Below are 23,478 nucleotides of genomic sequence, written 5' to 3' on the forward strand. Positions count from 1 at the left end.
GGTGGATTTCTAGTGATGTCACATTAAAGACAGGCTGGCCTGAGTGGTAATAACATTATTATTAACTAACCTGAACACTGGCCTAATTCCCCGTGACCGAGAGTGTAAAGTCTAACTAACTGACCATGAAGTAAAGTAAAGATGGTTTCCCAGATTCCACAATGACTGTTGAACTGAGGATGGGTCAAAATCCTGATTTTAAAAAAAAGGGGCAAAGCAGAAAGCGTTTGTGTAAACTCATGAATGAACGAGAAGGCGTCATCAGCTCAGGAATGAAAACAGAGGCGAGGACGGTTTTAGGCCCTGTTGCTACTATTCGTGGTTCAGCTTTAAAAATAGCACTCTATATATATACATACAGTCTGTGTACACAGTGCAGTGCACACACACACACACACACAAATACACACACCCACACACACACACACGACAGTCGGAGCCATTAAAGACCTGAAGCATCTGCAAAGTCATGAGAACATGAGCTCAAATCACGAGATGTTGAGATTGTTTGTCGATCAGTTTAACTTGAAAAATAAATCTGCTTGAAATTTAAGGTTTGTTCTTGCGAAGGAAAGATTTGTATTGAAAAGAGCACGTGAATAAACGCAAAGATCAAAGTTTCCACATTGGATACGAGAGCTTCGATCCCGTCTTCACACCTGAATCTTATCGGACAATGACTTCATCTCGGTTCCAGAAGACAAGATGGACGACGGAGCAGGTTAGTCCCAGACACAGGTGCGTTTGCTCACGTCCAATCATGTGACGACGCTGATATGAAATATTTGTCCCATGTTGTGTTTCTCCGGCTTCGCACTACAATAAAAACGTGAAAGAATGATTTGTCACTTCCAAATCTCTCCAGCCCCAGTTTGAGCCCATGTGAGCAGCCGAGACTCCACCGCAGCTCTCCAGCATTGTTTGCATTCCGTCTACCTGGGAGAGCGGCAGAAGACGCACGCCCTCCATTTACATCCATTCTTACGAAACAAAGAATGCAAGAGACTCTGTCATGGGACTGACGGATCTTTTGTGCTGCTGCGGGCGCTGCGCTCTCGCTCAGAGTGGATGCAATTGACTTAGCTCTGGCGATGAGTCGCTCATGAATTATGCACTGATGGAGGAGAGAGGAGGGGGGGGGGGGTTGGAAGAAAGAGGGTGTTATGAGTGTCATAATTGTTTTGTAAAAAGGCTTGATAAAGAGCTGGAGCCTGGTTCCTACAGCGAGCGGCAGGAACTCAATGTACAAACTATTGGCAACATCAGTCTCATATTTGGTTCCAGCCCCCTTCAGCGCGATTATTATAATATTTTTTTTTTCCGGAAAAGCCATCTTCAACTCCTCCTCCCTTTTGACTGGATCAGATTTAATAAGAGAAATCAGCGAAGGAGAATGAATCCTTCCTGCATCACCTCATTAGAGCGTCTCTAGAAAGTAATCGGCGTTCCCAGCATGTCGTGCGTTCGTCCTTTCCCATCCAGCGTCAGGAAATAAGTGTCGGCAGCGTATTTTCCACTTAATAATAACAAGGTGTGTGTTCATAACCTCTCCTCGTCATTAGCCGACTCGCTCCGGCTGAGATGAAGTTCAAAACGCAGAGCGCTGAGGGATTTGTCTTCAGGCTGTGGGCTGATCGCACATGAAAAGGCGGCTCTATCTGCCCGCGGTGGTCAAGTCCCGACCTTTTACCCTTCATGCTGCCGGAGCTGGCTTCCCATGTCTGATGTCAGGCAGAATCTCCTCCCTCACATGGGAAGCGAAGGGCCTGGAGTGTGTCTGCTGCCTCGCTGAGCAGCCGAGTGACGGAGAGGCTCTGGACACGGGAAAAGATAAACGCTGATAATTAGGTATCTACAGCAGACCTAGATTAGATCCCTGGGGAACGCCTAGAACGTCTATTTCACACGGACCCACTGACAAGCTCTTCTTTCACGTGTTATAAAAGAGGGTATGGACATAAAAGCACAAATTGGGAATAAAGGATTTGCGAGCTTTTGAGGAAACTGCAGAAATATCAAAAACCGGAGCTGCTGCTGCTGCAGCCTCGATATCTCTCGACAGTGTTTCAGCACAGACGCTTGAATATGAACGGCTGTCGGGATCTGATTAAAAATTAATCATCCCTTTGGATAAACTCTGTGTCGATAAAGATCTGCGGCGTCTGTTCGCCTTCTCGTGCGTGAGATGTTTTCATGCACCAGGAAAAAATATATTTCCCAGGCAATTTAAGCCTTTTTCTGGAATTGGCTTCATTCTGGACTGGTTCCAGTGTCTCTGGGAAGACACAAGGAAACTTTAAATCTACCAAAAGTCTGGAATATCAAACAATAAACTAAACTAAAGGAAGACATGGTGCATATTGTTATAGAAAGATGTTATTTAAGGGGATAGTGTGCATTAGAAAAGGAAGTATAAACGCCATCACTGTGCAAATGTGTCCACTAAGCTCCAGTGAGTTCACATCAGGTCGTATCCTCGGAGCAGCCTGCGACAAAGATTAGTCCGTAAAAGAACAGTTAGAAAACATCGCGTCATTATCCCCGACATCTGTTGCTGCGGCCATTAAATATTTGAAAGCTCCAATCTCCTCCTCCTCCATGTGGGTGGGAAGCCGTGAGCTGCAGGGGCCATATTCAGATTTTAGCATTAACAGAGATGTCTTCTTTTCCTTTTTTTTTCAGCTCCAACACGGTTCAAAGTTGGGCCCAGTTGCTGCCGGAAGCTTCCCAGTGCAGCCGCGGCTTCCACAGCTGCAGAAGAAGAAGCTTCCCTCGAGCGATCCGGGGGTTAAGTGACTTGCTAAAGAGCACGTCCCCCAGATTCTCCCAGCCGGTTGGTGAACTGCTGACCTTTCTCCTGACAACCTGCCCTGCCGGCCTCTCGGCTGCCGCTGCCCTGGATACTACTGACACGCCGGCACCAGTGTTCCTGCCACAGGCGGCGTGTGTCACCACCTGCAGGGCAGCGGCAGCGGGCCGTGACTGAGTCGTGACACACGGGAAACAAGCAGCTCACATGCACTCGCAAAGGTAACACATGCTTTCTGTAATCAGAGGGAACTGCATTAGCTTTGAATGCTTGTGTCTGGAAACATGGAGAAAAGCTCACGACTGTTGTTGTTGTTGTTGTTGTGTCCTTGATGATTGTTGCAGAGTTAAGAAGATGGAAAATTAAAAGCTTCAGATTTCTCTCAATTGCTGCCGGACTTTAATTTCTTGAAATCTTTAGATCTGAAACTGGGACTGAACCAGGAACTAGAGTTCTTCACTGGTCCAATGGAAATGTTCTACTGGAACCGGACCCTGACCCATGTATCATTTGAAAGCTGAGCCCTGGACCCATGGGAAGAAGACACAGACTTGATCTGCACTGATTTCACATCTGATCAATTTAACAAGTTCAAACTAATTCACAAGGCGTCAAAAACAAACTTTGTCTTGTCCAATGAAACTTTAACGCAGACTGCAACCTGAACCAAAAACAGCAAACGTTTGTTTTCATGGTTTATTGTCCTTTAAAATCTGAAATTAAAAATCAAATTTCAAAATCGCCCTGCACCCCCCCCCTCAAGGCATTTCTAATGAGCTTTATAGAAGCGTGATGAAGATCCTAAACCTCTTAGGACACACACATGCCCATTCTCTTAATTCCATTCAAAATCAATGAGCGTTGTCGTTATGCCGACAAGTCGAGCTGCAGTATCAGTGTATTGGTTTGTAAGTGTTTGTTATTCACTTGTGCTTTTTACGTGTGTGAGTTTGTGTGTCTGAGTGTGTGTCTTCCCTTCCTGCCCGGGTGTGTGAAGTGGCAGCGAGCAGCCTGGAGCGGAGTGATAACGCTCAGCAGTGGGCTGCTGGTTGCAGGGGGGGGGGGGGGGGCGAGGTGGCGAAGACGCTTCTCAGCTGCTGGGAATCCATCACTTTCCCACTCGGCCACGAGCGGCTCCAGTGCCGACGCCCACCAGCACCGACCCGGACCTATCTGGCTCTTTACGGGTGGAGCGAGGAGCAAATCCTGCTGAGGTCTCAGGAACCGAATCATGTGATCACGCCAGCCGGGACGGACACGAGTGAGCAGAAGGGATGTGAATACTGAGAGAAGCCAGAGTTCTGACCCAAATCAACACAAAGATACAGATAAAAATCAGTGGATGAACCTTAAATATCTGTTTGGAGACATTTTCTACCAACTGTCAAACACGCGGAGACAAACGTCCTCACCAGAGTGAGACACATGATAGACTGACCCTGAACCACAGCACCTGCATTTCACAGGGAAGTGCATCCTTCTTAAATCTGCCCTACGAGTCACCGGCCACTGTTTACTAATGTTGAAATGGTACTTGACATTTCAGGGTCACATTGAATCCATTTAGACCAGATTCAACATATATGTGAACAGATCTTTGAGACCTGGGGCGAGGTTTGTGTGATTTATTCCTTTAGAGCCGGATGAGACGAGTGCTTCCATCCTGTTTTTCTTATATGTGTTGTATTTATTGTGTTTTTATGTTTCTATGTTCATTGTATGCACCAATAACCAGCAAATTCCAGGTAGGTGTAAACCTACTTGGCAATAAATACCTTCTGATTCTGATTCTGATCTCTATGTACATTCTGAGGTCACAACAAACCGTTATAAACACAAATCAAATCACAAAGGTCTGAAGATCTCGCTTGTTTAAGTTAAGACTCCAACAAGAATCCCTTCACGTCACATGTTAACTGAAATCGTAGCCGATCACGTTAACCGTCGATAGCATGTATGAGAAACTCTGGTATCGGTTAACAAGCTGTACTGTCACCCCGAGATCGGCCGGATATGAAGGCCTCAGGTTTCAGGATTCGGGCGACCTGCCTGCAAGCAGCTGATGGAGCGGTGACCTCTGCAGCGGGTCGTCACAGTGACGGATCTGCTCCTCGGTTTGAAGTCAGAGCCGATCAATACTTCACCGATATCCATTCATCACTCAAACCGACGTGATGGAAGAAACACGAGCGGACGAATGAGTCTCAACCGGGAGTCTCGTGGAATCAAATCAGCAGAAAGAATCTGAATCAGAAATGAAATGAACCTTCAACGCACGTTTTAAAGAGAAATACCAAACTCAGGAGATTAATGTGTAAAAGATGTTTGGATTTACCAGGTGTCTCATGATAAGATGCTGGAGTTTCATTATGTAGGATCCAGTGGTTTTTGGAACAAGCTAATAAATCCACATTCTGACAGAAAACAACAATCTAAGCCTTATTTTAACATCTGTCTCCGGTGGTCAAATGAGTATGGAGGACCATACATGATTTAAGTATAAATAAATAAATAAATAAATAAATAAATAAATAAATAAATAAATAAATAAATAAATAAATAAATAAATAAATAAATGTAAATACAGAAATAATTTAATAAATAAATAAAAAAGGAAATACATAAATTAATACAGAAATACATAAATAAATAAGTTAATAACAATAGACCTGTCTAAATAAATGAATTTATTTATTTATTTCTGTATTTATTTATACATTTATTTATTTATTTATACTTAAGTCATGTATGGTCCTCCATAAATGAGGAACATGCAGCTTATTTCTACCATTTGTTTTCCTGTGGTTCCAACAACTTTATGAAGATAATGATGCAGCAAATCAAAGATTTCCGAAAAACTTAAATGACGTCGGTTTGTAGAAGTAAGGACCCTGCGTGCAAACACCTGAACTCTCACATTTGTTTTCCTGTGCGTCCCCCGACTTGGTGGGGGGGGGGGGCAGAACTAAACCTGCTCTGCTCATGGAGCTGCTTGGATCATGAAGATCATTAATGTCAAGGTTCATAACAACTCTCCAGCGTCAGCCTCACTTATTAAGAAACCTGACTCACGGTTACAGGACACAGTGCAAGAGGTGAAATCGAATGGGCGTGTCCCTCGTCGGGTTACCAGGGAGGGACACTGGGTGGGGGTTGGGGGGGTGGGGTGGGGGGGGGTGAGCCTCATCTGACCCGGCCAGGCTCGGTGTGCGGCCCAACCTTGACGGTGTTCTGCCAGCACCAGCTGTGTGATATTTACAGCCTGTTGCCTCATGTTCCCGGGCAACCGTTGGACACGGCCCGCCCCCCCCCCTTCCATATATCAACAAAACCCTGCGGCTGATAATGTGGCAGAAGCATCGGCAGGTGGAGGGAAGGTGGAGGAGGGGGGTGGGGGGGGGGGGGAGATGGAGCTTCTGGCCTTAAATCTGAAGTCTGGCTCACAACTGTTATTGTGCGTCTGCGCTGCCAAACGCTGGCAGTGGAACATGATCCCCCCCCCCCTTCCCCCTCTTAACCAATCACGGGTGAGACCGTGGAGAGGTGGGGAGCAAGGGGGGGGGGGGGGGGGGGTGATGCATTGCAAGGGCAGCACTTCTAAGGTGGTGGTTTGGGGGGGGAGGGAGGGGAGGGAGGGACAGGGATGTGTGGCTCTCGGCTCGTGAATCACGCCCGCGCTGCCGTGCCACTGTCAATACTGCAGTCTACACACACACACACACACATACACACACACACACACACACACACACACACTCCCAAAAACAAACAACCACACACACACAAAGACAAACCACACACCCACGCACTTAACACAGGCGCCCTAACTGTCACTGAGCTGCTGTTTGTGCTCGTCGCCTCGTGTTCAGAGACATGTGCAGCAGGGAGGACTCACAACACTTTGTGTGGTTTGTTGTTGACTGTGCGACTTGCGTTGGACTATGTGGTTTGACCTGTCAGGTTACATCACTGCCGGAGGAAGACGCACTTCTCACGCCCATCCCAGAGAGGCGTGAGGCGACCGGGGGAGCCGGTGGAACCACGACAGGAGCTCACAGGAGCGTCATGTTTGTTGGCACCCGAAGATGTTTCCTGCAAACTGCACAGAGTGAGGCATCTGCTTCTAGAACAGCTTCAGTTCCACAAGTCCATGATCCACTGATCTTCTACGATCGTGATTCAGTGCGAATATTGGAAAAATGGTAAAAAAGGCAAAAGGTACAAGACATAATTATACTAAGAGGTAAAGAACCACACATCCCAGAAACCAAGAAATAACACATCGATGGTTGAATCACTTGCTTTTCTATAGTTTCAATTTCACAATATGTACATATATGTGAAAAGAGTGAGCTTCGGCTTCTAGAACAGCTCTGGTCCCACAAGTGAAAGATCCACTGATGTTCTCCAGTGACTCTTCAGAAAAGAGGTTTCAACCTGGAACCAGGTCGAGCAGCTGACAGATGAATCGTGACCACGATCGAGATTCAGTGCAAATATTTGAAAATGGTAAAAAAGTCAAAAGGTACAAGACTGTGAACATAATTAAACTCAGACGTAAAGAACTACACATCCCAGAAACCAGTAAACAACACAGCGATGGTTGAATCACTTGCTTTTCTATAGTTTCAGTTTGACTTTATTTAACTTTTTATATCTGTTTTGCATTTCACTCTTTATTTAACTTTTTATATCTTGTTTATATTTTTGTTATGTTTAATATATAGTTATTTATTTCTTATGGGAAGTACTTATTCTGTTTTTATGCTTTATGTTAAATGTATGCACCTATTTACCAAAGAAAATTCCAGGTAGCTGTAAACCTACTTGGCAATAAATCCTTTCTGATTCTGACAATATCTACTGATATGTACACAATTTGCTTTAATGATCATTTTAATTATAAAAATATCAAATAAAGAAATCTTCAAGTACTCAAAAAGGGAGGTTTTTACATTTCTTATCTTGGAAGGATTAATCCTCTCAGCTCCGTGGAGTCAAACCGACAGATCTCATTGGATCGCTGCTTAATTCTTTTCCATTAACCTGAAGAACTGTCGACAAACACAGGAAGTCTCCAGCGGGGGGGGGGTCATCTTGATTTATTCATGTTTCAGAGAGCGGCGTGTGAAAGGTCACAAGGTCAATCCCAGCAACACTCACTTGTCCAGCTGAGCTGTAACCAAGCAGGAGCCTCATGTTTATTCAACTTGTGAAATTAATTTTAATATTTAATTTCATTCAGGTCCTCGGAGTTCAGAGTTAAACAAACCTCAGGAGCAACTTCCTCACTTCAATTATCAGGTCAATAAACTAAAGCAACTAGTTCATTCTGTTAATTGTTAATTAATAAACAGTCAAAGTGTCTCAAATGTGAAGATTTGCTGTTTTCATCATCTCATAACATTATCCCATTTTCTGGGCCGGACGATAAAATGATATCAAGATAAGAATTTTCATATCATTCGACAGTGATAATTATCACAATAAGTAGTTTATCATTTGTCTTTTAACATAGAAGACGGATGTTTGCTGAGTGAAGTTTTTTTTCAATTCTCCTTTTAGACAAACACTTGATAAACATTAAAACATTTAATAAACCTGAGGTTGATCGTGTGTTACTTCCCCTCACTGCACCCCCGATACTTATTAGCATTACATTACATTTCTTATTGCTACTGATGAAAAATTATGTTGTGATAATCACTGATATTGTTTTCATTTCTCCGTCCTAAATATTTCCTTTGTTTTCAACATTTTAGAGACTAAATGATTTAATTGTAAAAGCAACATTCAGATAGTAGATAATATAAACTAGTTCACTTCCTGACAGAGCTTTAATAGTTCAGACTACCTGTCTGTTCACTGCAAGAAAAACGAGTTAACAATGACTGTATTTACTGTAACTGCTTATTATTTCTCTGGTTGTCAGCTCCTGTGTGTGAAGTGCTTCCTCAGCTCAGCGTCTCAGGAATGGATTTGTCCTAAAGACACAAAGTCAACTTCCTACGCCAGCGTCCCTCCCACAGTTCGTCTCTTTGTCTTCGTGGTGCAACAACAAAAGATCCATGACAGAGAAAAAAATGTCCTGTAGACAAAACACTGATGACATCAACGTGACACTGGAGGACACGGGGCGTGCACGCCGGAGACGCCGTGCGTACGGGAAAGTTTGGCATCACCGGTCCGGCACATTCTCGCCAGGGAAGCCGAGCGAGAGCGAGCGGGCCGACATCACAGGCGTTTGTTTATTTTCGTTGACGCAGGTGAGTGGGAGGAGGAATGCTGTTGTTTTAATCACGACGCTACCTGTCTATTTGAGGCATTCACTACGAGATGCGTCCGTCATCGACCATGAGACGTTGGCACCGCCGGTACTCTGAAGGCTCCGAACAATAATAAACACTCAGCCGAGAGTCTGGCAGCTTCAAGAGGCCGAACTGCAACCGTTCAGCAGATTAACCCTCCTGAAGAAAACAGGTCCTTCACTGAAGAAATCACTCGTGAGTGTTTCTGCGTGCGGTCGTTTCCCTCAGCCCGGCTCAGAGAGGCATGTCGGCCGCAGGAGATGGAGCCGGGCGGCTTTGTTGTCAAGATGAAGAAACTCTTCAGACCAAGTGGCGAGCAGCTGCTCCGAGGCCTGAGAGTCCGTCCGGTCGTCGTCTGAGCAGTTTACAGTGAGACAAGGCGACCAGGAGGAGCTAATAAACCTGAGGAACAGGCGTGTGGAGCAGGATTTAAACCCTGCAGAGCATTTGACTCGTGACTGATTCATGTTCTCTCAACACCTCTGAGCTTCAAAATGAAACGCGGAGCAGCAGAAGGCGTCAGAAGCTTCACGTCCTGATCTGCAGGTGGAGAGAAGGACCTGGAGAAGACTACGTCTTCTCCAGGTCCTTCTCTCCACCTGCAGACACACGGTTTCTCACGTGAGGAACTGAAGATGAAGCTTCGTCCTCCTCGCCTCTGAAGGAAACGCCTCAGGCCGCTGAACCTGGAGAAACAACTTCCTGTTTCTCATCTCCTGCTCCACTTAACTCGGATTTCAAAAAAAACACCAAGATATCAGCAGAGAAAACACCAAAGTGAACCATCGACTACGCAGCTTCAAAGAATTATAATATAATCAGAGGGGGGGGGGCGACAGGAAGTAAACATCGTGGTCAAGGGCACTCGCCCCCCCCCGACGCTCTAATGGCCGCACAAGCCTCATTTGAGGAGAGAGAGAAAGAACAGGTGTGACGCCGTCAGCTGCACGACGACACGAGCTCTCCACCATAAATCTTCACCCCAGCCCCCCCCCCCTCCCTCGTGGATCCAGGCCTGGTCGATCTGGGGTCCGGGGGGGGGGGGGGGGGGAAGGTGTCAGCTCGGCGGCTGACGACGGAGAACAGGCCTCACGCAGAGAGTCGCCTCGCTATCTGCCTCGGAAAGTCCTCAGAGGCGCCGGCCTGGAGGGGGGGGCCGGGGGGGGGCAGCCCACCGACGGCCCACCGGACTGATTACAGAGAGGCGAGAGTCTTTCTGAGACCAGATCTTCACCAATTCAGCTTCAACCAAGCATGAGAGAAATTTGGGAAAATGGTTCGTAACAGCTGCGAACATTTAAAACCTGTTTTTACATTTTCTCTTCAAGCGATCGCTGATCCGAGCAGAGCGGCGCTAAGGAAACACACACACACACACACACACACACACACACACACACACACACACACACACACACACACACACACACACACACACACACACACACACACCCACACACACACACACTTCAGAACACACTGGTCGCTCTTACCGTCAAAAGGTTAAAGGAACCAAAAGTTCTCCGACAGGAACCAGAACTAGAAGAGTCTGGGTTCTGGATTCGAGGCCAAGTGAGTTTGAACGAGGGGTCCGAGCGGGAGTTAGTCCGAGTCCCTGGTCGCGGTCGGGGGGGAAACACAGGGTCCGAGTCCGGGGGGATACACAGGGTCCGACTCAGAGCAGCACATGTGCCACTCGACCATCGGCTGCTCAAGTGACAACTGCTGCTGGAACTCTGCCTCACTCCGGACGCCCCCAAATCACCCTCCTACCCACAGGACACCCCCCCCCCCTCCCTCCCTCCCTAACGCTGCTGCTGCTGCTTCTCATCACCCCCCCCCCCACCCACCCACGCCCCCCCCGACCAGCAAACCCCTCCCAGGTCAACCCTCTGCCCTAATATGCCGTCAGCAACTGCCACCCATTCATCAGTGTCCCGGTGTGGGCCGGTGAGGAGCTGCTCTCTGGAACCAGGAGAAGATCCAGAGTTGAGTTTCAGAGCCTTTAACTAAAAATCATAATCTACAAACCATGTTTTTATATACGTGAAAAGTATTTACCACGATTATCTAACTCGTGAAAATCTACTGAGAGAATCATTTTACTTTTGCCAAGGTTGAATTGTTGAGGCGTAAAGAGGTGAAGACGTCAACAGGTGTGAACGATACAATATTTATCTACGTAATAAGTCCAGAAATCTCAGTTTTCTGTGTTTTCTGATGAAAATCTCGAGAACCAATCATCTTGTTGGCTTCACACTATGTTAAAGACAGTTTATCCTAATCGTTCATCACAATATTTAATGGTAACTATGTTCAGTAACTAACAAATCAAATAATATATAAACAGATCTATAATCATTCAGTGCAGCTCGACACTGATTATTACATCTCTATCAAGTTTGGCCTCATTGTACAACTACATTTATTATTGTACCGAAACAAATGGGTTCATAGTGGTGTGTGTGTGTGTGTGTGTGTGTGTGTGTATGTGTGTGTGTGCACATTAGCTCAGGATGTCAGATCCTTGTTGTACACCGGTCTGTCCCTCGTGCACATGTGAGCGAACATCCTACATCGGGATCATGAGCAGTCGGACGGCAGCTGCCTACATACCTTTTGTTCCAGTGGACCCCTCCCCACCCCCCAGATCTACACACACACACAGACACACACACAGACACACACACACTTGCATGCTCAGCTGTCGGAGTCCAACACACCAGTAATGTCTCGTGCCACTCGGCCCAAACGCCTCACACTTGATGTTAGAACCGATCCTCTGCTGCTCAACACGCCGCGGCTCCCGTCCCCGTCCCCCCCCCGACGCAGAACGCCATCCAGGCCGTGGAATTCAAAGCGCTCGCAGATCTGAACTTGGCGAGATCCAGTCAGAGGAGGACTGTAAAAGGAGAGAACCTCCGTCTGTCGCTCTGCTTCCCAACCAACGATTCTCAGGCCTTTGCCCTTTCCTGACCTTGAAATCTCAGAGGGAAGCTAGGGGGGGGGCGATGGGGGGGGTCTGTGTGGGAAACAGTTGTGTCATTGAGTTTTCCACACAACACAGCGACTGTGTAGTGCTGCTGAGTGGAGGGGGGGGGGGGGGTGCAGGCGTGTCGCTGCCCGGAGCCCGACGGGTTAAACAAGGGGCAGAAACTCTGGGGGGCGACTTGGTCCTGGAGCAGAAACTTATATGGATAAATCTGAGAGGGGTTGGGTGGGTGGGGGGGGGCGGAAAAGAATGAACTCCCTCCGACTATCTGGAGCAGGAAATCTGGGAAAAATATACAACACAACTAAAACACAACAATCCTAATGTCAGAGCAGCGAGGACACAACTGCTTCCACGACAAACACAAGCTCCTCCTCCAGCACCTCTTTACAAATGAGTGATACAAAACATGTAAAACATCCTTAATAAATATATAAAACAATAAAATATTCCCCAACTGATTTGATCAAATGCCAACAAAGCATCTTGAGGACAAATTTTCTAAATATTTCAGGAGACAGTAAGAGAAAGGTTTGTGTCAACACACCCACCCATCAAGTCAAAATTCGCTTTAACCACCTTTTAAAATGTAATATAAGGTATAAGAGAGGGTGGGAAAAAATATACAACACCACTAAAACACAACAATCCTAATGTCAGAGCAGCGAGAACACAATTGCTTCCACGACAAACACAAGCAATCAGTAACGACCTTATCTCAAAGCACCTCTTTACAAATCTTTACAAATGAGTGATACAAAACATGTAACACATTCTTAATAAATATATAAAAAATAAAATATTCCCCAACTGATTTTATCAAATGCCAACAAAGCGTCTTGAGCTTGAGAACAACTTTTCTAAATATTTTAGAAGACAGTAAGAGAAATGTTTGTGTCAACACACCCACCCAAGATTTACCAATTCAATAAAACATGTACAGCTCAATTCAAAATTTCGCTTTAACCACCATTAAAAATGTAATATAAGGTATAAGAGAGGGTGGGAAAAAATATACAACACCACTAAAACACAACAATCCTAATGTCAGAGCAGCGAGGACACAATTGCTTCCACGACAAACACAAGCAATCAGTAACGACCTTATCTCAAAGACCCTCTTTACAAATCTTTACAAATGAGTGATACAAAACATGTAAGACATTCTTAATAAATATATAAAACAATAAAATATTCCCTAACTGATTTTATCAAATGCCAACAAAGCATCTTGAGAACAAATTTTCTAAATATTTCAGAAGACAGTAAGAGAAATGTTTGTGTCAACACACCCACCCAAGATTTACCCCATAATTCAATAAAACATGTACAGCTCAATTCAAATTTCGCTTTAACCACCATTTAAGATGTAATATAAGGTATAAGAGAGGGTTGGAAAAAATATACAACACCACTAAAACACAACAATCCTAATGTCAGAGCAGCGAGGACACAACTGCTTCCACGACAAACACAAGCAATCAGTAACGACCTTATCTCAAAGACCCTCTTTACAGATCTTTACAAATGAGTGATACAAAACATGTAAAACATTCTTAATAAATATATAAAAAAATAAAATATTCCCCAACTGATTTGATCAAATGCCAACAAAGCATCTTGAGAACAAATTTTCTAAATATTCCAGAAGACAGTAAGAGAAAGGTTTTTGTCAACACACCCACTGTAGTTTGAGCTAACAGACTTTTAATCACAAAGATTTACCCCATAATTCAATAAAACATGTACAGCTCAATTCAAAATGTCGCTTTAACCACCCTTTAAAATGTAATATAAGGTATAAGAGACGGAGGGGGGCCCCATCACCGACACAGAGAGGATATCTATTCTCTCTCTCCTCTCACAGAGCGCTGAGAGGAAGCGTCGCCCAGAGGCAAGTGTATTTATGTTGAAAGAAAACACACAAGCGTAGAAGATAAACCTACGTCCACGGAGCGGAGCATTCCTGGGAACAGTCGTAGAATCGGTTTGTGCTTTTGTTCGGTGTGAAAGGTGTGCCATCACAAAGAGGAACTCAGGAGGGTTTTTGTTGAAGACAAGATTATTTGGTACTTTGTCTTTTGTATGAAATGAGTAATAGGTTTGTGGATAAACACGTTCTGCTTTCAAGGGTTTGACAGTGAATCGCCTGCTTATGCAAATCCGCCTCCCTCCAGAGGACGGGCTGAATTCAAAAAAGTGACAAAGCTTTTCTCTGGTGTGCGACCTACATTATTGAGGAATTCTCCCACATTTTTTGTCACACTCTCGACAAATCTCGCAACACAATAAAGCTCAGAAGACGTGAGGATCCGGATCCTGCTTCTCGTTTCCTCAGCGAATCGGCTCCACGCCACGATGCTGCAGCAGCGACACAACCGACTTCTGCCGCATGTTGGAGGATTTCAAACGGGTTCCGGTTCCCATGTGACGACGGCCGCGGCTTCGGTCGGTTCAGTTTCACCCACTGACTTCCACCGAGGTCTGCAGCATCAAAGGGAAACGCGGCGATCCGACGCTCGCGGCGTTTCAACCGGCGCTGAGTCAACTCGCCCGAAATACAAACCACCTACACATAGTTTGAGGGATGTTGATGAAGAGAACTTTCATTTCATTCCAGTCTTCACACATTCGGCTTCAGACCGTTTACCCCGACACACGCTGGTTTATTACATATTCAAATACGAGTTCTGTTCTCTGCTGTAAAGTCGTTGTGTTGTCTGTGGACTCTCTTTTTTCAAGAAGAAGCGAATCTATGACGAAAGTTTTGGGCTAGCATAAAATATATTAAAAAACTCTATATATAAGTCTATATACACATATTTATACATGTGTACATGTTATAATTATTATTATTATATTAATATTATTATTATATATACTGTTGCTGACATTTTTACTAAATACTGCTATTAAATTGGTATAATTACTATCATATATAAATATATTTTGTGTTATATTATATACTATATATACTGTACATTACCATCATATCATCAGTACTATTACCATCATCTTGCCACTGCACCTTATCTACCTATTTATCTTGTGTTTCTGGTTTTTTTTATTCTTTCTTCCTCAATATTTTTTATTTTATTCTATTGTATTGTATTTTATTGTATTCAAAGATACCGGCTGCTATGATGACTTAATTTCCCTTTGGGGATGAATAAAGTATCTATCTATCTATCTATCTATCTATCTATCTATCTATCTATCTATCTATCTATCTATCTATCTATCTATCTATCTATCTATCTATCTATCTATCTATCTATCTATCTATCTATCTAGTTTTAGTTTTATACAAAATAAGAACACATAATAAAAAGAAAATGATTTGAGAAGTTAAAAGAAAGAACACAGAATGCTAACAGTAAGCCTGTAGATACATTCATTAACACCTGAGCTGTAAACATAATAACAGTAGCTCTCTTCTAGATGGATGGTGTCTGGAACACATTGTTTAGCTTTTTATTTAGAGGAAATCATTGTTAATCTAGAGAGATTAATACCTTATAGATGACTGTAATCAGATGAGTGTAATCTAGATTCCCTCATCTTAAATTATTTCATTTACTGTCTGGAGAAAATTCCGATGCTTAAAGACCTGAACAGATTTTGAGTGTAACGTTAACAGAAAAAGGAAAATTAAATTTGGTGTTTACGACGGTCACTGCTTTAAATGATGGATAATGAGATTGCATTGAAATCCTGTTCTGGTTTGTTCTATCTAACGACAGTAACCAGTATGGTGTCTGTCTGACGTCGTCTCTCCTGAGACCCCCGAACCCGGGGACGTTTGGCATCTCCCAGCCCCCGGAGGTGTCACAGCTAAAGGTTAAAGGTCAAGAGCAGCAAGACGAGCCCTAACAGACGCAAGAACCTGTTCCCTCCCTCAGCTGCCAGGCTCCAACGCCCCCTGAAGCCAGGCCTGCTGTTCCAGGAACCGGTTAATGTCCGGCTGCACTTCTCCACCTTATCTGAGGACACGAAATACTGGTGAAAGCTCTTCCTCTTAAGGATTGAAGGTTGTTTTAAGGTGAATTCTATAAACTCCTGTTGACTCGTCTACCTGACAGTGAGGAAAACAAACCATCTCTGAAGCCGCTTCATGCCTCTCTGGGTGCTCCACTCTATTTTAATGCGTTAGCTCTTCCTGTTCCTGCAAAGGGAACGTAAACAGCACATCAATGTGGTTTTCTAATTAATGCTCGATTCCTGTTGCTGTATAATAATCCATCAAGTAAATTAAAGCCATAAATCACTCCGCACCTGTGGCTCCCAGGCCAGCGTGAGCGACTGGAGAGACAGCCGACGTTCAGCTGACGCCCAGAGAAATTACACCAGACGGGTTTTTTCTGTTCTTTTTACAGCTGCACGGGTTAAGGCAACATTTCATATGAGACAACTTTTATTTTGATTGATTCTTTTTTGTGGAAAGACGTGTCTGGAAACGTACGGGAAACAAGTGCCAGACAGAACGAGAAGCTGTTTTTAACGCTGCCATTTTTCAAAGAGGATTTAGTTTTAGTTCAACCCGTCTATAGGTTTATTTCACCCCCGACAGTCGCCTTTCAACCTTTAACATAACTGTTTCTATGGTTACCCACAGTTTTATACACTGTGAGTTCTGATTTAGAAGAACGATGTTCATCTGCTACCAGCTGGTTCCAACACTCGAGGGGCTGGAAGATGATTTATGATTTAAGGGATAATTATTTTTCTGTGACTTCTCTCAATGTTTAGCTTTTGTAGGAGAAGGAAAAAATAAAACTTCTACGTTATAGTATCCACGAGCAAGAGAAGTCGTAAACAAGTATATTATATAACAGTATATTTTCCTTGGATGGAGCAGAATAGAGTTGAGACAATTTATCAATCAATTCATCAACAGACATTTAAAATTTATCAGGACCTCCTTTAAAAACATCAAAGTTTAATTGATTCCATAGTTTCTTCAGTGTGAAGAACTTTTCTTTCGAGAGAAAATTGATTATATTTATGTTCTGGAATTTTGCTCTGATAAAAATAGACATGTTCCCTTGGTCTAAATTAGAAAAGGTTATTTTCTTGTATAATAGATTTTTTTTTTAAATGAAAACACGCAGATTGCAGCCTCGTTATAAAACTGTTGGTAGAACAGGGAGGAAAGGAATTCAGTCAGTCTGGCTCCGGCAGCAGAAACAGCTGTAAACCACAGAGTCTCCATCTGAACCTGTTGAACAAAGTGTTGCCACGAGTCAGGTTCTCATTCACCAGATCTGAAAACACAAGAAACCTGTTCGGTGCGCCGAAGTAAAACACGTTTCCAAAGCAACAAAGAGTGAAAACTGATGAAACGCAGGAATCTGTCTCGATTCTTTCCTCACGTGTTTTCCAATTTAAGTTGAAAACAACATTTTAAACTGTATTTTAAATGTAGTTAAAGGCATCAGCCTCAGCTTCCAGAGTGGAACACAGCATGAAGAACCAAGTGTTACTGACCCAGTTGTCTCTGCTAACAGCTGCTGTCCAGTGAGGAGTGTTAACATGGAGGAGACGAGATGTTATTAGAGCAACAGTAAAACTGAATCTGAACCAAAATGCTCATGTGGACGGAGGTGGGTTTATTTTGAAAAAGCCATTTTCAAAGTAAAGTGGATGTAGCACTGGTTTTATTCTGTTAATTACTGAATAAAAAGATTAAAAGCTTTTGAAAAGTTTGTTTTTCTTGAAGAACTATTTCACTTGTGACCGGTTCCATGTTTATCGGATGTGTTTGTTTTTGAGCCGGTTTGAACCGGAGCAGCTTCACATGAGCAGGAAGGAGGCGAAGTGAGACCCGGTGGTAACGGTGCTGGACGCAGGCACGAGGCGTTTGATGTGCGATGGGGGGGGGTGAGGGCCACACAGAGCCAGCCCCCCCCCCCCCGACCCTCCACAAGCTCCCTGACATTGACTAACACACACAGACACAAACACACACACACACACACACACACACACACACTTCTCCTCAGAAACAGCTGACGTTTTAACAGGCTTACAACAGCTGACAGGCTACAGGTGGGGCAGAGGGGACCCTTCATAAGCCCTCCAACCCCCTCCCCCCTTTTAGTACCCAGCTCATAATTCTCCTCAGCCACACACAGACACACACACAGACACACACACACACACACCTGTTGTGACTCCAGAGGAATTGTGAAAAACCTTCCTTCATACTGTATCACCCACCTACTCACACACTCCCTCCCGTCAGTGCATTAAAACCGGGCTTAATGACCCTCCAGCATGTGTTTGAGTGGCTCAGGAGTGTGTGCGCGTGTGTGTGTGTGTGTGTGTGTGTGCTGTGTGCGACTATAACAACAGATGCTACCACAGCACAGGAGAACGGGCTGAAAGCACTAAGCTTCTTTGCTTTGCCGGTGGCAGCATTACGGCAAAGAGAAAACCTGGCTGTCATGTTAATCCAGTGACTTCATCCCACAACGCCCAGGTCCTCACTTCAATCACCGCTGTGTATCGTCATAGCGACAGTCTGACCGTATGATGCGGGTCGTATAATCCGGAGGTCACGCCTGAGTCGGGGGGGTTATTGACCTTTTGGTTAACTTGTTTTACAGTCGCAGGGTTTTAGCGATTCATCCGCTGTGTAGATCGGACGCTGCAGCGGCTCAGCAAGATGCCTCCTGGGAAGGCTCTGTCATTTGTAGACCCCCCCCCCCTCTCCCTCCTTCCCTCGTGCACATTCTCCAAACACTTTTGTCAGAGGAAGTTTCCTGCAAAGTGAATTGGTGTAGGCGGGATATTTAAGGCCGACGACTATCGGTTTGTAGAAAGGAGCAAAGCCGTGAAGAAGAGAAGGGATTTGACAGCGCAGCACTTCTTTGGATCGGATGAGGAAAACCATGGTGGTGGAATGAAGAAGACATAACACATCTTCGGATTATGTATTCTTGCTGGGTTTGCAAAAACACAGCAAAAGACAAGTTTCCACAACTTCTACAGAGCCGACGCTCTCACCACCAAATGTGTTTTCTCTTCTTCTCATCGCTCACTCCCGTGGCAGAGGAGACGATTTATCAACAGTCGTTTCCATTTGGGAGAATAATTCGATATGCAGAACACGAGGAGGCTGAACCAAAGTGCTGCTGCTTTTGTGAAGGAGGAGGCCTGTTGCTACTGGAAGAACAGAGGTCAGGGTCCAGCACAGCGAGGGTCAGAGGTCACCTTCTCACGTTAACTCCACAGTCGAGGAACCAGAGGAACAAGCGTCAAAACTTAACGTACGACTGGAACGCTAACACGGTCAACTGAGGACGTAGTAGGTAAACTGTCGAGGATCTGCGATAAACCTTTTCCCACAGAAACAGACTCACTTCAATGTTCTTCAGTGAGGAGAACAACTTGTCAAAGACCCAGAACATAAACCTGCTCCAGGGAAGATCAGGTTTTATGATCCTCGCACAGAATAAGTCAGGACGCCCGACGATGCCGATCAATGCCGTGCAAACACATCTCAGCGTGTTTTCTTATCTCGTCCTCTCACCGCTCTCCCTTTGCCTTTATTCTCTTTCTGGAGAGAGCAGGAGGATTCTTTCTCTCCGAGCCCGGTGCTGTTCCAGCTGTAACGTGATAACCAGTTCAATAACATAAACAACTGCCAGAATCCTCGGGAGGAAAGATGCAGAGAGAGAGAGATGGTGTGTGTTAGTGTGTGTGTGTGTTAGTGTGCCTGTGTGTGTGTGTGTGTACATGAGTGAGTGGGCGGATGTCTGTGTGTGTGTGCGTTTGGGTTCTTCATGGGAGTGTGTGTGGGCTGGAGAGCAGGAGAGGCCTGGGCGAGAGGTGAGGACGAGTCAGCCATTGAACACCATCAAATAAAACGTTATCTAATGCCTGCGCTGACACGGCCGACAGGAAACAAGCACGCTCTCCATCCACTTTGCTTTTGGCCGTGAAAACAACTGGGTTTTCACATCAGAGCGGAGAGAGAGCAGATTTCAGCAGCACTTACCAGAGCCATCAGCGTATCTGTGCACTTCTTTCTGAGCAGAACTCCAGTGCCTCCTCGTAAAGACCCTTTTTAAAATCGTTCAAAAGAAAGAGAAACACCGACTCCCAAGGCCGGACGCAGAGAGCCTCGGCCTCAGAGAAGGTTGAGACCCTTCCTCTGAGTGAAAGCTCTAGGTCTACAGCCACGGACAACATGAAGCAATTACATCCACATCTTAAAACTGTTTTAGATCTGGAGTTCAACTAAATAAGAAACAAGTATATTTCTCAGTGAAGCACTTTCCTCCACCAAGGCCCAACCATAGACATATATAAAGACTAGATGTCTCGTCTGCGTTGCCGGCCAACGGAGCCGGACGTCACCACATGGCGGCCATCTTGCTAGGGGGCAGCTCGCTCACCCACAACATTGTGTTGGTAGTGGTAATTAACCATAACATACTCAATTTTCAAACCAGACTGTTTCAAAATCGGTTGAAAATTGAGCAAGTTATGGTTATTTACCAACACAATGTTATGGGTGAGCGAACTGCCCCGTAGCAAGATGGCCGCCATGTGGTGACGTCCGGCTCCGTCGAACGAGACATCTAGTCTTTATATATGTCTATGGGCCCAACCGTCACCAGGAATTCAATCAGGCTTTATAGCTAAGCCAAAATAAAACCAATTCAGATCATGGAATCATAATCTCCACCGCAGAAGGCCGATCGGTTGATAAAACAGACAAACCAAATTAAGGCCCACCCCCTTTTATGAAACCACAGTTAAATCCACTAGATCCAGATTCTTATTTGGATCCGAACCAAATTACACACGTACACAATAAATCAGTGGGATTTATATTTCCATCAGGATCCATGAAGGTTTCTCACCAGAGAAATCAGAGAAAACCTCCAATCACATTGTTAAAGGAAATGATTGATATACATTTCTGGATCCGCCCCTTTTTACCAGATCAGAGCCAATATCTAAACTGTGAAGATTATTATTATAACCATCATTATTATTGAATGAATTCTTCCGGGCCTTGGACGTGAGTTCTGTGGAACGAGAAGTAGATTTTCTCGTGGTCGTTTTTTAACAAACTCCGCCTGGAGGAATCATTTCTGAAGGATTCCAATAAGCACATTTTCCAAAACGTTGAACTACTCTTTAAATGTAAATGTTCTTCTAAGGCTGTTTCATGTGAAGTTTAAAAAAAAACTTTCTTCAATACAAAAAATATTTTTTAGGGGAAAAACATGTTTTTGACAAAACATCCGTTTGGTTTTGGTTCTTATGGTTTTTACTGCGACTCCACAGATTTGAGTTGCATCGTAAAACTGAATGAAAATCACACAATCACTCAGACCCAGTGTGTGTTCATGCATGAGTACACACAAACACAAACAAACACACACACACACGCCTACAGTCATGGCAACATCACACACAGACACACAAGCACAGGGAAGTGTGTGACTTTGGAAGAGGGGAGGAGGAGAGGGACTTTTCTTCTTCTCTCTCTCTGGAACCACAGCTCCCACCCCCCCCCCCCCCCCCATCCCCCACGCCACCATGCTAGCTCCAAGCTAACTTAATGAGCCCTGCGCAGATGGTCTCATAACACCGCCACAGCTGCGCCTCCGGTGGAGGAGGATACACATCCACTAGGGGAGTAGGAGGAGGAGGAGGAGGAGGAGGAGGAGGAGGAGGAGGAGGAGGAAGAGGAGGAGGAGGAGGAGGTGGAGGAGGATACACATCCACTAGGGGAGTAGGAGGAGGAGGAGGAGGAGGTGGATACACATCCACATATTCAAATGAGGCCGTAACCTCTGGAGGAGGAGTCACTGGGAGGCGGAACCGGAGGGACCAGGAGGATGGATGGAGGCTTGATGATGATGATGATGAAGATGATGAAGGGCAATAGAACGCCAGGTCCTCAGATCAAAGAGAGGCAGGGTGAGGAAGAGCGAGGTGAGCAGGCGAGAGCGAGGGGGGGTGTGAGAAGCCTGGGTGTACAGTTTCAGCTCCTGGCTCGGACTCTTGATATTTCAGCTGTGCCGGCGCTGGCCAGCAGCCCCTGCCCCCCCCCCCACACCGCTCTGTAACCCCGTCAGTTCGGTGGCACGCCACTGAAAGTTTCCCAAATCGTTTGAGAGCGAATAAACAGAGAAGTCTGGAAACGCTGCTGGTCCCGTTTCAGTTTGAACCGGGGGAAACTGAGACGTTCGGGACCATGAAGCTCACGACCTGATTGGCTCTTTGCAGACACGACGTAGCCTTCGCTGATTGGTCGAGCTTCTGTCACATGACCTTCTTCTGGAAGAAAACCACCAGCCTCAGCTACCAGTGCAGAACACAACATGGAGAATCAATACGAGTGCTACTGACCCGGTTGTTTTTGCCAACAGCTGCTGTTGAATTCTGTATTTTACGATGTTTACATGTGGAGGAGACGAGATGTTATCTGAGAGGAACATGTGAGTGGTCACGTGATGGAGGTTTCTATGTGTGTGTGTTTGGACGTAGCCTCATAGAGCAAGTTCATCTCAAATCGATCATGATCCTCAAACACTTTGACAAAGAACATTCACGTAAAAGAAGCAGAACGCAGGTTGGTTGGTTTTCCGGACGAATCGTGACAGCGTGTGAATGTATTGACCTCAGGCTTCAGTGAAGTGATGTATGTGATTACTCATGCGTGACCATCGTGGCCCATTCAACGCGACTGGGGTCAAATCTATGAAAAGAATGAACCGGGATCCAAAAAGACACATTTCAGAAGAAACAGGAAGCAGCAGCAGCTTCTCTACTTCTACTTCTTTGTGTTGAAAAGCGTAAAAAACTCAAAAATACAATATCTGGCCAGAGCAGCTGAAGCAACTGTTTCAGATTTAGATTCAGGATCAGAGCTTTGATTCTGAAACACTCCTGCTCGTGGATCAGAGTAAAGAGAAGTTCTCCTCTCCTGCTTCTCTCTGCTCCTGCAGCTTCTCTCAGGCCTGTAGGTGTTCAACCATTCTCCTTCTTCCTCTGCTCACTTCTTCCTTTATCATCTTCTGTGAGGCATTGTTCTCTGAGCTCCTTGGCAACAGCATCAGATAGACCTGTGCTGACCCCCCCCCCCCCCCCCCCCCCCCGAGCGGAGACTGCAGCTTGACTCCCTGGACGGAGAAGCCTTAATCCAAGCTGAACGTAAAGCTGTCGATCGCAGCCCGTTGTTGACTCTGGATAATCCGCCCGGTTCGTGCTGCTCCGACTGGATCTCTGGCAACAAGTCACCTTCAAGTGCAGCTGTGTTATGAAACATATCAAATGTTCTGTGCGTGTGACGCCACAATTAAAAGATCAGTGATGTGACGGTGATATAAAAAACAAGTTCTGTG

At 45.1% G+C, this 23,478-nt stretch overlaps 1 protein-coding gene across 1 annotated transcript in view; it reads right to left on the minus strand.

The window, feature by feature from the left end:
• mef2d (myocyte enhancer factor 2d) overlaps positions 1-23,478 on the minus strand; it is a 79,100-nt gene that overhangs the window by 45,373 nt on the left and 10,249 nt on the right.

The sequence above is a fragment of the Limanda limanda genome, chromosome 11 (genome assembly GCF_963576545.1).
Source record: "Limanda limanda chromosome 11, fLimLim1.1, whole genome shotgun sequence".
Lineage (NCBI taxonomy): Eukaryota > Metazoa > Chordata > Actinopteri > Pleuronectiformes > Pleuronectidae > Limanda > Limanda limanda.